Here is a 15,998-nt window from a genome sequence, read left to right on the forward strand (position 1 = left end):
CAGTGTCAGCAGTATTGGAAGCAAAGGGTGGACACTGGCTATCTCCACAAAGATTCCTGCGATATCAAGCTGTAATAGTGGAACAGGATGATGTGGAAATCGTGGTTACTAACATTGTCAACCCAGCTTCTTTTCTCAGCGGAAACACAGGAGAGCCAGTGCATCATGACTGCCTAGAAACTATTGAAGCGACATACGCAAGTCGCCCAGACTTAAAGGATAGCCCCATAGAAAACGGAGAAAACTGGTTCACAGACGGGAGCAGCTATGTCCTGAATGGCAATCGACATGCAGGATACGCCATCACCACCAGTCAAGAGGTAATAGAGTCAGGACCTTTGCCCATGAACACCTCCGCACAAAAGGCAGAAATAATTGCCCTAACTCGAGCTCTGGAGTTGGCTCAGAGCAAAACTGTAAACATTTACACAGACTCAAAATATGCTTTTGGAGTTGTACACGCACATGGAGCAATTTGGAAAGAAAGAGGTTTATTGAACTCCCAAGGGAAAAATATCAAACATGCAGAAGAAATTCTGAAGTTACTAGAAGCTGTTCAACTCCCTGAGAAAGTGGCAATTATGCATATTAAGGCACACCAGAGAGTGAGCTCAGATTTGGAAAAAGGGAATGAACTGGCGGATAGAGAGGCAAAACAAGTGGCCAAAATTAAAATAAGAGTGGCAGGGGCTTTAATTCCCGATAGGCATATTTCCCTACAAGATAAACCAAAATATACTAAGGAAGATCAGAAACTCATTTCAGACTTAGCAGGGTCATATAATGAAGAGGGATGGGCTTATACCCCACAGGGAAAGTTAATTGTTCCCTCATATTTACTGTGGCATTTAATACGGGAAGAACATAGGAAGAGACATTGGGGAATGGAGGCTCTGTATAAGCATCTGATAAAAGATATTGTAGCTAGAAACTTATATACCACAGTGAGACAGGTGACTCAACAGTGTGAACTTTGCCTCCAAACTAATCCAAAGAATACTCCCAAACTAGAAATGAGCCAGATTGGAAAGGGTAATGGGCCTGGACAACAATGACAGGTTAATTTCACAGAACTTCCAAGAAAAGGGGGGTACCGATATTTGCTGGTATTAACTGATACCTTTTCAGGTTGGCCAGAAGCGTTCCCAACCAGAACTGCCAAGGCTCGGGAGGTAACTAAAATACTAATACAAGAAATAATACCGCGTTTTGGGGTTCCAGCAACCATATCCTCTGACAGAGGACCACACTTTGTTTCAAAAATAGTGCAACAAACCAGCCACCATTTAGGTATAGATTGGCAACTTCACACCCCATATCGCCCTCAGTCGAGTGGCCAAGTGGAGAAAATGAACCACTTAATCAAACAGCAAATTGTAAAATTGGGACAAGAAGCAAACTTGCCATGGCCTCAGTCTCTCCCTTTAGCCCTTTTGCGTATACGAACAAGACCGAGGGCAAGGAAAGGACTGAGCCCTTTTGAAATTCTGTATGGACGCCCCTATGAAATACAAAAGGGGACATCAATGCAAATTGGGGACAAAATTATGACCTCCTATATGGTGGCATTGAGCAAACAGCTCAATAAAATTGGAAAACATGTAATTGGGACCCGAAGAAGGGGTCTGGATGGGCCTGTACATGATATTCAACCTGGAGATTAAGTCTCTTGCAGAAAAAACCTTGAAACCACAGTGGGAAGGACCATACCAAGTACTCCTCACCTCCTTCAAGTCTTGCCCATAGGATGGCGAGGAGCATGCACTCTGGGAGGTCTGGTCCCCAATATTACTATCATTGACGGGTTAACACAACCCCCCATAAGGAAAAAACGAAACGTTGTAAATAACCCCCTCATAAACAGACCAACGAGTTTCCACAGTTTTGCGCGATGGTTCATTCCGTTTTTAGGGGTTAGTGAGTTGGAAAAGGCAATAATAAACGTCTCAGCTGTAATAGAAACAGTGGAAAATAGAACAGTTGATGCCCTCCTGGCACTCCAGGAGGAAGTTACTGACTTATCGAAAATAGTATCACAGAATCGTATGGCCTTAGATTTGCTATTAGCCTTTCAAGGAGGGGTATGCACTGTGATCAATGTAGATTGTTGCATGTATGCAGATCAGAGCGGGCGAATCACCGAGGACCTCCAAGAAATAAGGAAAGAAGTAAATATTCTACATAAAGTGACACAAAACAACACTTCTTGGAGTTTTTTTGAATTATGGGAGAAATTGACATCCTGGTTGCCCAATCTAACATGGTTAAAACAATTATTTGCAATGATCATTGTAATTGTCTTTCTATTTTTAATTATTAGTATAGCTGTCCGTTGTGGATTTTGGTGTTTTAAAGGAACTGGAAATTCCTATAGCGAATGGAAGAGAAATCAACTGCGACAAAAATTAGAATCTAATCAATACTTCGAGTCTGAGTAAAAGAATTTACTAATTTCTTTGAAAAGGGGGGACTGAGAGAGAGGGGGGGGGTAAGAGATAGGGTAGAGTTTAACAATTGTAATAGTCTGTTTAGCTGTTTAGAGTAAAAGTTGTAAAATTTAAGCTGTTTGCCAAATCTTACACGGTTTGCTTGGGTACTGTGATAAGGTGTACGGGAGTAAAGGGCTTCATGACCATATAAGTCCAAAGAAAGATTACAACCTTGCAAGAACAAGCCAAAGCTGGTTCTGCGGTTTGGACAAAGAGCAGGACATTACTGAGCCTGCGCCAGATGTGGGGGTCACGAGGAAGACTCACCTGCCTTCATCCTCAGGACCCCTGACGACCACCACCAGGGGACACTGCGCAAACTCAGTCGGGAGAGAGATATGGAAATGACTTGCAGAACTAATTTTAATACAAAGCGGGGATAGGTAATGCATATGTATAGGCGTATTACATCATATTATGAATATGTAATGAGTTGTCTTATAAAAACAGAGCAAGTTTTCGTGTTAGGCGTGCACGGTTTTGGCAGGACTACTCCCCCGTGCTGCCCAGCGCTGAATAAACATACCTACTTTACAATCTTACAGATTGTGGAGTCTGCTTTCCGCACATCAGCTTTAGACTAGAACTACTGTCAGTAGTTGCTTCAGTTGCTGTAGACCAGGAGAGCCTCTAGTTACTAGGTGCTTTCAGGCGCTCTATAGCAGAAATGGTCTGTCTTTTTCTCAAGAAATCACTTCATATCACAAATTCTGAAAATTATTGGTCTCATTTAATTAAAGTTATTCAAATACCATCAATAAGGCAACTCTGAGTAACTAAAAATTTCAAATCTCCCTGGTCCTTGGAAACTTCTGAACTTATCATACTCATGAGCTCTTTTTGGCAAGGTGTTCCTGATGACATTGTAAGGTTGGTTTTCTCCCTTCTGTGCTCTGGGCCATGAGAAATTGCTCATCTACCTGTGTACCTGTGTGTGATCTACCTTCTTTCAATCATGTCCAAGCATAATGTGTGCTGTTCCTTTTTGAATGTTGCAGGGTGCCTATTGCTTTCCCTTCTCCAGTACTTTTATATGGTGCGCACCAGATTTCCCACTCTTAATTTCTCCTGCTCAGTCACATGTAGAGGGATGCTAGAAGTGATTTTTTTCTTGTTGCAGGGATACTCATAGGAGTTCTTCTGTCTATATACTTAATGTACACTTTATTAAATGGCACATTTTTACATTCTTGAGGGCTTTCCAGTGATTTTTCAGTCTAATCTTAAAAATGAATGGTGATACATGTTTCTACTTTCCACAGTATTGGCAGCATTACCTCAGCGTTCCAGTAACTGCAGTGTTATTTACATTAGCAGCACATTTGTTTATTAATTAGAAGAACCTTTTTGAAAATACTTCTCATCTTTATTATGTTCAAAATATTCAGGTGAAACCAAATATTTACTTCAATCCTGATGATTTTTCTGTTTTTTAAGTAGGATAACGTGCTAGTTTCCAGTACAGTTTCCACAAATGTTCCAATATGCATGGAAATATTTTAATTTATACTTTGAACTGCAGTCAAATGACCTGCCTCTTTCTTTACTGTATGTTATTATTTATGACTTAGATCAGGGGTCCTCAAACTATGGCCCGTGGGCTGAATACGGACCTCCAGGGTCCTCAGTCTGGCCCCCGGTTATTTACAGAACCCCCCCGCCCCCGCCAGGGGTTGGGGGGGAAACCAAGCAGCTTCAGATGACTGCCTGCCACTTCATCCGCGTGCTGGCCCCCTGTTTAAAAAGTTTGAGAACCCCTGGCTTAGATCTTTATAAAATCACAGCATCACGTATTTTAAAGAACTTTACTACTCATCTTGAGAAGAAGCCCTGAAGGACTTGGTAGGTATTAAACATTTTTGAGTAGTGCTCACATTAAATATATAAAATGATTGGTGAATATAGTTTTCTCTGACTACATTGTTATGAACTAAATTTTGTATGGATAGAAAGGATGGAATGCAAGAAAACCAAGGATAATACTAGAAGTCACCATATCTCCAGTTAATTCCAAGGTGTGTATATATATACATATGCATATGTATAAATTCATTAAAATGTTTCATTTATCATTATTTTAAAAAGTATTTTATTCTTATTTCCCTCCAAACTGTGTTATTTGGAATATTATTTTGTGCTGTATGTGGGCTATATTAAAGGTGAGAAATTAAAGCCTTTTCCCTGTGACCGGGACTTTTACTATTGACTTCAACTGATTCTGAATTTCAAACTGGGTCATATTCAAAGCTTACATTACAGAAGGCCCAAGATGTGTGGACACAAGTGAATGTAAAGGAGTCAAAGGATGTTAGAGATGACAGACATTACTTCCTGTTATATTTTTGTTAAATACTTCTCAAATGCCCCTTTTTCAGACCCTCCATTTAGTACTGTGACTCAGTACAGGCTCAGTTATACAAAGCCAATATCAGAGATAGAATTAAGAGGGTTTAAGTCATATGCTAATAAAGATGAGTCTGATAGAGTTGAAGTTAATAGTGTTGTCCAAAAGCAAGTATAAATCCTACTATTCTAGAGTCAGCTGAGAATTTAGTTAAAGACCTCCATGACCTACTTCATTCCTCCAGTAGGAAAATCCAGGAGACGATCAGAAAAAGATTATCTTTTTACAGGTTTCCCTAAGTCCTTAGACTCCCTTTGTGCAGAATGCTAACTACAGCTTTCAGTTGCACTGTTTTTTTCTGTACCTCAGGAGAGTAAGAAAAATTATGAATATGGTGCTTCAGCCACATCAGCATTCTGCCCTCTATCACACCTTACCCTTGGATTTACCAAGCAACCCACCATAGAGTTTGGAGGGTAAGAGCAGATTTTTCTGTAGAAGGTGTTGAATCTTGTGGTTGTTTGACCCTAGCTGGATGCCAGGTGCCCACCAAAGCCACTCTATCACTCCCCTCTTCAGGGGGACAGGGGAGAGAAAATATAATGAAAGGCTCGTGGGTCAAGGTAAGGACTGATTTAAAGAATCAGTCACCAATATTTGAGTGAGCGGAGGTTATCTTTATTCGGCAGCACTGGGTGCATGGGGGATCGCTCCACCAAAGTCATGCACACCGAGGGAACCATTCAGCCCCCTCTTTATACAAGTCACTCATGTCTATTCATTAACTTTCGGGGTAATTCATTAACATATCTCACACCTGGACAATTAGCACATTCCCATTCAAGGACCTAGTATATCTTCAAGTTAACATTAACATATCTTGTGCCTGGACAACTAGCACACTCCCTATGTCACCCATTCAAGGATTTAGTGCATCCTCAAGTCAACAATAAGAGTCTCCTCAGATAAACATGAGCACACCATTCTTTTTCTTTAAATAAATCATATATGGCCCATTATTCATTCCCCCCTTTTCTAACAACTATTGTAAATTCTTTTACAACTATAAAAAATCACTATGCCCTATGATCATTCTTCAACAGCACCAAACAAAACATTGAAGTAATACACATATTAGTATTCCTAAAACTATTACAATTAGTATTATAACAAAAGCATGCTTTAACCATTCCAGATTAGGTAACCACAAAGTTAATTTGTCCGATATAGCCTTAAAATTCCATGATAAATCATCTTTAGTAATTTCATGTAAAATCTGAAACCTGTTCCATATCTTCTGGAAATCTGTTTCAATTGTTTCAGTTCTTTAAATGAATCATATATGGCCCATTATTCAGGATAGGGAGTGATCACTCAGTAATTACTGTCATGGGCAAGACACACTTGACTTGGGGACATTAGTTTAATTTATTACTGATATGGAGTAATAGTGTGAAATGGGGACAATGGACATCGATCGTGATTGTATATGTCTGCCCAAGGAATGTGGGTATGGTGACTAGTCATGGGTGCGGTGTCTGGTCACATAGGCACACAGCTTTGAGGAGACAACTACAATTTTTGAGGAGACGCCTGCCCTTCTTCCTCTAACAAAGGGGAGACGGGGAGACGCCTGCCCTTCTTTCTCTAACAAAGGGGCTATTTAAAAGAGAATGAGAGAAGATGAGAGACATTCAAATGCTATCTAGAGGGAGGGAGTGCTAAGTCTCCTTGCTGGAGAAGATCGGATGGTCACAAGAACATGAATCACCTACAAACCTGCAAGACCACCACATTCCAGGCACAGGACTGATAAGCTAATTAACATACGAAGCGGGGTTTAGGTAACGAATATGTATAGGCGTTAATTGAATATTCATTTGTTTCATTGTATAAATGTGGGATGGTTCGTCACTTCGGGCATGCACGCTTGTGGAGGAGCGATCCCCCGTGCATCTGCGCGCAATAAACATACCTACTTTATAACTTTCGAGTTATAGAGTCTAATTCCGCACGTCAGTACCATCCAATTTAATATGGATCACAGCCCTACTATTAATAAGACACATTGGGGAGCTGATGCTTTATATAAAAGTCTAAATCAGAAATTGATAGGGCGAAACTTGTACACTGTAATAAAACAGGTGACTCAGCAATGTGAAATGTGTTTACGCAATAATCCCAATACAGCAAATAAAATAAAACTAGGGAACATTAGTAGAGAAAATTATCCAGGACAACAGTGGCAAGCTGATTTTCCGAACTCCCAAGAAAAGGGGGGGTACCAATATTTATTAGTTATGTCTGATATGTTTTCAGGTTGGCCAAAAACCTTTCCTTGTCAAACAAATAAAGCAAGAGAGGTAAGGAAGGGATTGTTAAATGAAATTATCCCCCGCTTTGGGGTTCCGGCAACAATCTCTTCCAATAGAGACTCACACAGTTGTGCCAAAATAGTACAACAAGTGAGTACAGTATTGGGAATAGATTGGCAATTACATACTCCTTATTACTTCAATGTTCTGTTTGGTGCTGTCGAAGAATGATCAGAGAGCATAACGATAGGTTTTAGAACAGGGGGGATTGAATAATGAGCTACGTACAATGAGTGATGAATGGTATACTACTTTTTAGAAAATGATGTGCTTATATATAATTATCCAAATTTGGGATGATATGGAGAAATAGTGTGAGAAATAGTGTGAAACGGGGACAATGGACACCGACTGTGATTGTATATGTCTGCTCAAGGAATGTGGGTATGGTGACTGGTCATGGGTGCGGTGTCTGGTCACATAGGCACACAGCTTTGAGGAGACAACTACAGTTTTGAGGAGGAAGAGCCCTTCTTCCTCTAACAAAGGGGCTATTTAAAAAAGAATGAGAAAAGGATGAGAGACATTCCAAGGCTATTTAGAGGGAGGGAGTGCTAAGTCTCCTTGCTGGAGAAGATGGGATGGTCACAAGGACATGAATCACCTACAAACCTGCAAGACCACCACATTCCAGGCAAAGGACTGATAAGCTAATTAACATACGAAGCGAGAGTAAGGGGGTTTAGGTGACGAATATGTATAGGCGTTAATTGAATATTCATTTGTTTCATTGTATAAATGTGGGATGGTTCGTCACTTCGGGCATGCACGCTTGTGGAGGAGCGATCCCCCGTGCATCTGCGCGCAATAAACATACCTACTTTATAACTTTCGAGTTATAGAGTCTAATTCCGCACGTCAGTTTGGCGAGCCAGGCAGGAGGATTTCTGCTCGGCTGAGGGACCAGCTGCGGAGCGGACGCTCCTAGGCGCGCCCCGGGAGATTTCCTCGGAGGAGCCTCCTCTTCTCAGCTGTTCCCCCGGGAGCAGAAGAGAAACCCCTGGATCCGCGGATAAAACGGTATGTTTAGTAACGGGGCGGCTGGTGAGACGCACGGAGACGTCCGGCGCGCAGCGTAGTCCCCAGGAGGAAAGGTACCTTGGGAGGGGGTTTGCTGACCGAGGGGTGGCCGCTAGCGATCTTGAGGGCAGATCGAGCAAACCCGAGGTTACTGCCATTCCTAAAAGCCCGGAGGCCTCGTGACGGAAAGCGGGGGGCGGGACGGAATAAGGCGGAATCTCACGGGAACAAGAGGGACCTCACAGCAAAAGTAAAGGGGAAACTTTTGCGTAGGAAAAAAAAAAAGGAAAAAAAAAAAAGAAGAAAAAAAAAAGAAGAAAAAAAAAAGAAGAAAAAAAAAAGAAGGGAAGCTAAAAACTTCCTTTAGCTTGTCTTAAGAATTGGGGAATTCCTAGAATGTAACAACTGAAATAGCGCTCTGTGTCTTGTTTGTTCTGTGTGTTGTCTTGTTACATGTTCAAAACTCGGAGTTATGAAATGTATGTTGAAAAATAATAATATTCTGGTAATTCGTGGCAAATTGCGGAAAACTTAACACTCCGCTTAAGACCAGGAAAAATGTGGTTTTTTGTTTGTTGTTTGTTTTTTGGCAATTGTTCATTGAAATGCATACTTTGTGAACTGTCAGTGTTCCTAAAAGTTGTACATAAGTGCACGGTACCGTATAACATACTGCTTGCGTGACTGCGGGCTGCCCGGAGAGTGTGAATGGTGTGATTGAGATGCGCATTTTGATTTTCCGTGTATAGCTTAATTATTTTGACTGAGTGGGAGTGCAAGAGTGCTTGAGACACGCGTTTGAGTGCAAAGCGAGTAAGGAGCTCTATCTGCGTTTCCGACCTTGGGTGGCTAAGGCTGCCAGAGAAAAACAAAGTAATTAAAATTATAAAATGGGAAATGGAAGGAGTAAGCCCTGTGAAAAATCGCCCTTGGGTTGTATATTAAAACATTGGAGTGATATCGTAGGACATGGTGGTACCGAAAATAGAAGGAAATTGATTAAATGTTGTAATCAGTGGTGGCTTTTGTATAAATTGGGGAGTGATGCGAAATGGCCTCAGGAGGGAGGAACGTTAGATTATAACACTCTCCTGCAATTAATGTTGTTTCTGAGGAGAGAGGGAAAATGGGACAAAGTATCATATGCAGACATGTTCTTCGTCCTCCAGGACAAACCCGAGTGGCAAAAGGACTGTGGATTAGTACCCCCTCGGGATCCTATGGTACTAGCACTAGAAAGAGTGCGGGATTAACATCACCTGATCTTTGATTATGGCTCTAGAAAAGGATAGGAAAAAACCCTAAGACCTAAACTAGAAAGATGTTCTTGTTGAAACTTTTGTGTTAAAAGCTCAGGTTGCGGTTCCTTCTGTGGAGCAACCAGAATGAAACACGTTGTAAGATAAAAACTTGTACTAATGTATGTAAAACCTGAGGCGGGGGTGGGTGGAGAATCAAAGACCTTGTGAAAGTGTTAAAGTATTGGGGTGAGTTTGTACAAACCCCCGTACCCCCTCGAAGGTGCGGCTGAGTCACGCTGGATGCATGGCAGGGTGTTTGCAATTTGCCTGCGAAGGCTGATATGTAATAACACAGACTTAAAGCAACAAGTAGCAGATTTGCATTCAGGGTAAGAAAGAGTTAAAATAGAAGTGCTGCTGCAGAGGCAGGCTTGTGTAACCTGCAGAGCAGGAACAGCATCTCCTGCTCCAATCCTCCTGATGGTGGGGAGGAGGGGGTTGCTATTCCTGACAATTGAGCAGAAGGACCTGACAATGTCACCCCAATTGCTGCAGCATTTGCAGCACAACAGGACCGGTAACGGCCCCTTTAGGGCAGGGAATGGGTATGAGGTGGAATTTTAGTGAATACGAAACCAACTTATTTGTTGAACTTCAGTAAAAGAATAATTATTTGTTACAGTTGTGGGAGCTGCTGGCCACCAGGAAAACATCCTGAAACCTTTAAAGTACAAACTAAGAAAACAAACAAGAATGCCAAATTCCCCAAAGCCCCTTCTTGGTAGGGACTTATTAGAACAATTGGAGGCAACAATCAAATTTAAAAAAGGGGAAGTTACTCTGGAAGTAAATGATCACCAATACATACAGGTTATGAGCCTATCTTTGGCCAGTACTCCTATAAAAAGGGAAATTGATACCAGAATTATTGATCAGGTATATCCCGGAGTATGGGCAATTGACATACCGGGACGTGCCAAGAATGCATCACCTGTTATAGTAAAATTAAAGGAAGGACAGAGTGCGATAAGAATTAAACAATACCCACTGAAAAGGGAAGATAGGGAAGGAATTCGTCCAAACATAGAGCGATTCATAGAATTAAAACTACTAAAAGAATGTGAGTCAGAATTTAACACACCTATCCTCCCAGTTAAAAAAACCTGATGGGTCTTATAGGATAGTTCAAGATTTAAGGGCCATTAACAAAATAAAAAGAGGATCTGTATCCTGTAGTAGCTAACCCCTATACCTTACTAACCACCCTGACACCTGACCTAGCTTGGTTCACAGTTTTAGACTTAAAAGATGCCTTCTTTTGCCTCCCTCTCCATGAAGCCAGCCAAAGAATTTTTGCTTTTGAATGGGAAAATCCCAGAAGCGGTCGAAAGACCCAGCTCACATGGACGGTGTTGCCACAGGGGTTTAAAAATAGCCCCACAATTTTTGGAAACCAATTGGCAAAGGATTTGGAGTTATGGGAACCACCGTCAGGAGAAGGGAAAGTGTTACAATATGTAGACGATCTTCTTATTGCAACCAGAACCAAAGAATCTTGTATTATTTGGACTGTGAGTCTGCTGAACTTTCTGGGACTACAAGGATATCAGGTTTCTAAGAAGAAGGCACAGGTGGTGTTACAACAAGTCACATACCTAGGGTACGAGATCAGTGCCAGACAACGGGTCCTAGGGAAGGCCCGAAAAGAAGCCATATGCCAAGCCCCCCGACCACGAACTGTAAAGGAACTGCAGACATTTCTGGGAATGACAGGATGGTGCCGGCTTTGGATATGTAATTATGGCTTGCTTGTTAAACCATTATATTCCCTGATAGCAGCTAATCAGAAGGATCTTCAGTGGGATGCTGAATCAGACAGAGCTTTCCATGAACTGAAGAAAGCCTTAATGTCGGCACCAGCACTAGGACTTCCTGATGTGAGTAAGCCATTTTTCCTATTTTCCCATGAGAAACAGGGAATGGCATTAGGAATACTGGCACAAGATTTGGGACCATACAGACGGGCAGTGGCATACTTCTCTAAACAGCTGGATGCCACTGCAAAAGGGTGGCCTGGTTGCCTGAGAGCAGTAGCAGCTGTCATCCTAAACATCCAGGAGGCCCGGAAGTTTACCTTGGGCCAGAAAATGACTGTCTTAGTATCCCACACAGTGTCTGCAGTCCTTGAAACAAAAGGGGGGCATTGGCTCTCCCCACAGAGATTCCTAAAATACCAGGCCATAATGGTGGAACAAGATGATGTTGAGATCGTGACTACAAACATCGTCAATCCGGCCTCATTTCTTAATGGGAATGTTGGCGAATCAGTCGATCATGACTGTCTAGAAACAATCGAAGCCACTTATTCTAGTAGGACAGATCTCAAGGATGTTCCTATTAATGGAGCTGAACATTGGTTCACGGATGGGAGCAGCTATATGCTGAATGGAAAGCGACATTCCGGATATGCTGTTACAACCTCTGAAGAAGTGATAGAATCGGGACCGCTACCAGCTGACACATCGGCACAGAAGGCTGAAATCATAGCCCTTACTCGAGCTCTGGAGAGAGCTCGGGGAAAACCTATAAATATTTGGACTGATTCTAAATATGCCTTTGGAGTGGTACATGCTCATGGAGCAATATGGAAAGAAAGGGGACTGTTAAACTCCCAAGGAAAAATCATCAAACATGCGGAAGAAATTTTGAAACTCCTAAATGCGGTCCAGCTTCCTGAAAGGGTGGCAATTATGCACATCAAGGCACACCAGAAAGTGAGCACAGAATTAGAAAGAGGAAATGAACTGGCGGACAGGGAAGCAAAACAGGCAGCCAGAAAAGCAATCAAGGTAGAGGGTGCGCTAATACCCGATGGACAAATATCTCTAGAAGGTAAACCAGACTATACTAAAGAAGATTGCAAACTGATTTCTGACCTAGAGGGATCATATAATGAGGAAGGGTGGGCTGTAATCTCACATGGGAGAATAGTGATTCCTTCCTACATGGTATGGTCAGTAGTTCGGGAAGAACATAGAAAAAGGCACTGGGGGGCAGAAGCTCTCACTAAAAACATAATAGCACGAAACTCGTATACTACTATTAGACAAGTAACCCAACAATGTGATCTTTGTCACCAGACTAATCCTAAGATTGCCAAGGGGCCAAAGTTGGGAAAAATTGGGAAAGGAAATGTTCCAGGGCAACATTGGCAGATTGATTTCTCGGAACTTCCTAAAAAAGGGGGGTATCGATATTTATTGGTACTAACAGATACCTTTTCAGGTTGGCCAGAAGCCTTCCCGTGCAGAACTGCTAAAGCCCGGGATGTGACCAAAATACTACTCCGAGAGATAATACCTAGGTTTGGAGTCCCAGCGGTAATGTCCTCGAATAGAGGACCACATTTTGTGTCCAGAATAGTGCAACAGATCAGCCACCATCTAGGAATAGATTGGCAATTACATACCCCATACTGACCACAATCGAGTGGCCAGGTGGAAAAGATGAATCATCTAATCAAACAACAGATTGTCAAGTTAGGTCAAGAAACAAATCTAACTTGGCCCCAGTCTTTGCCATTAGCTCTTACACAAATTCGAACTAGACCAAGAGCAAAAGAGGGGCTTAGCCCATTTGAAATTTTATATGGACAACCCTATGGGGTACAAAAGGGGACGTCTTCACAGATTGGTGAAGAAACAATGACTTCCTATATGGTAGCACTAAACAAACAATTAATAAGAATTGAGAAGCATGTGATGGAACACGCAGTAGGGGTCTGGATGGACCTGTTCACGATATACGACCAGGGGACTATGTATACGTTAAGTGTTTTGCAGATAAAACCCTGGAATCACAGTGGACCGGACCTTTTCAAGTCCTACTCACCACCTACACTGCAATCAAGGTTGAGGGACAGAATTCTTGGATTCACCATACCCGGATCAAGAAAGTCCCTGCAACTTCGTGGAAAGTAACCCCAGATAAAAAAGAACTGAAACTCAAATTTACTCGGGCAAATGGGAACAATGTGGGTGGCAAGTAAGTGAACCTGAGCGGTTGTGGATCCACCATATGGGAAGGGCACCACAACAAACAATATAGAACAAAAGAGTCTGGGACTGAGCCAGTGGCCAGTCTTGCCCAATTTATTATCAGTAAGCCCCAACTCAAACAAAGATATTTTTGATCAAAACAGTTTTTATATGTATATATGAGGAACGTTTAGATTCTTAAAATGTTCAATAGTGGGTTTAAACCATTTGTGGTTTTTTGTACCCTCTCTCTTGCCTACAACCAAGAGCCTGATAACTGGCCTTGGAATCATGCTCAGAAAAAGCACACTGGAATAATGGGAAAGGTGGACTCAGACTAGCTATGGTGTTTTTTTTCTGAAAATGAGGTGTACCAAAGGAATCAATGGGATCAGGAGGATGTACACAAAGTCGACCGATTATGGGGAAAATTAGGAGATAGGATAAAAGTAGGGTGTCAAATGTATAATGAAAAGGATAACACCAAGATTTCAGGAGACACCCTGATTAATGTCAGAAAGGTAGATAAGGAATTTACCCTTCTAAATACAGCCATGTGCTTTAATTCACGGGAATGTTGGCACAATTTTACCTTAACCGAGCCCATCTTTATAATATGCCTAGGAAAGGAATCCCCAAGAACAGCTCTGACTTATAAGATCAAAATAACAATCATGCTAACCACTGTTCCTACCACCCCCACAGTTACAACAACACCATTAACGCTTGATCTTAAGTTAACTAAACCAAATCCAAAAATTTATACAATTGGACCATATGTAATCAGAAATACAGGTCAGCAACAAATGTTGTTTAACCCAGAGTGAACTTTACCTACGACCCCAACACACACACAATCACAGCTTTTGTATTAGCCATACATAATGCAGTAATAATTACCATACACCCCATTGTAGCCCTTGGAATTAACCATAATGGGGTGCTCCTATACCCTTTTGAACATAGAACATGGGCCAGAAAGATAGGCGACAAGTGGCAAACAGTAGATTTAGAATCTTGTATTATGCGAGAACAGCAGGGCTTCCTCTGTGAAAGCAATAGTATAATGGCCCAGGATACTTGTTTAGATACAGATCAGAAAATATGTCATTTCGAGGCCCGACCAAACGCAAACTTGAAAACAGTAATTATATATGCAGGGAAGGGATGTGCGTGTTTGAGAACTAAGTGTAACACAATAACCGTAGATGGGGAGGTAAAAAAACCTGCACAATATTCAAATTATTGTATTTGTAATTTTACTACTATAACAGGATGCGATTTTAGTTACTCAGCCCCAGTAGTGTCTCATCAATTCTTAAAATCCAACTTTACCCTATCACAGATGATAATTCCTACCCCCATAGGACTAAATATAAGCAGTATAAAAGAACTATTAAAACATGCAGATTTACAACGTATACTGGAAGAAACCAAAGAAAAGGGACACGAAACTCTTCTTATGATCCATCATGATGTAGAGGGGATCAAGAAAGTTTTAAAAAAAAGGTAGAACAGGATGGAAACCATAATTGGTGGGATACCCTCTTTGGCTGGTCACCTTCTGCAACAGGAATTCTTAACACTATGGTACACCCCACTGTGATCTTATTGATCAGTTTAGGAATTTCCTTAATACACTAACCATTATGTTATATTTGTGGGTTTGGAGAATGTTTAAAAGGGTAACACTTATGTATGATGCTTTATATCATTCGGGAAGACTGCTTAAGTAAAAGAATTTACTTAATAGAAAAGGGGGGATTGATATGGAGAAATAGTGTGAAATGGGGACAATGGACATCGATTGTGATTGTATATGTCTGCTCAAGGAATGTGGGTATGGTGACTGGTCATGGGTGCGGTGTCTGGTCACATAGGCACACAGCTCTGAGGAGACAACTACAATTTTTGAGGAGACGCCTTGAGGAGACGCCTGCCCTTCTTCCTCTAACAAAGGGGAGACGGGGAGACGGGGAGACGCCTGCCCTTCTTTCTCTAACAAAGGGGCTATTTAAAAAAGAATGAGAAAAGGATGAGAGATATTCCAATGCTATCTAGAGGGAGGGAGTGCTAAGTCTCCTTGCTGGAGAAGATCAGATGGTCACAAGAACATGAATCACCTACAAACCTGCAAGACCACCACATTCCAGGCACAGGACTGATAAGGTAATTAACATACGAAGCGGGGTTTAGGTAACGAATATGTATAGGCGTTAATTGAATATTCATTTGTTTCATTGTATCAATGTGAGATGGTTCGTCACTTCGGGTATGCACGCTTGTGGAGGAGCGATCCCCCGTGCATCTGCGCGCAATAAACATACCTACTTTATAACTTTCGAGTTATAGAGTCTAATTCCGCACGTCATTACCATTCAAATCAGAGCAGGATAATGAGAACTAAAAATCAAAACTTAAAAATACCTTCCCCCCACCTCTACCTTCTTCCCAGGCTCAACTTTGCTCCCAATTTCTCTACCTCCCCTCCC

This window comes from Falco naumanni, chromosome W, assembly GCF_017639655.2.
Source record: "Falco naumanni isolate bFalNau1 chromosome W, bFalNau1.pat, whole genome shotgun sequence".
In the NCBI taxonomy this organism is placed as follows: domain Eukaryota; kingdom Metazoa; phylum Chordata; class Aves; order Falconiformes; family Falconidae; genus Falco; species Falco naumanni.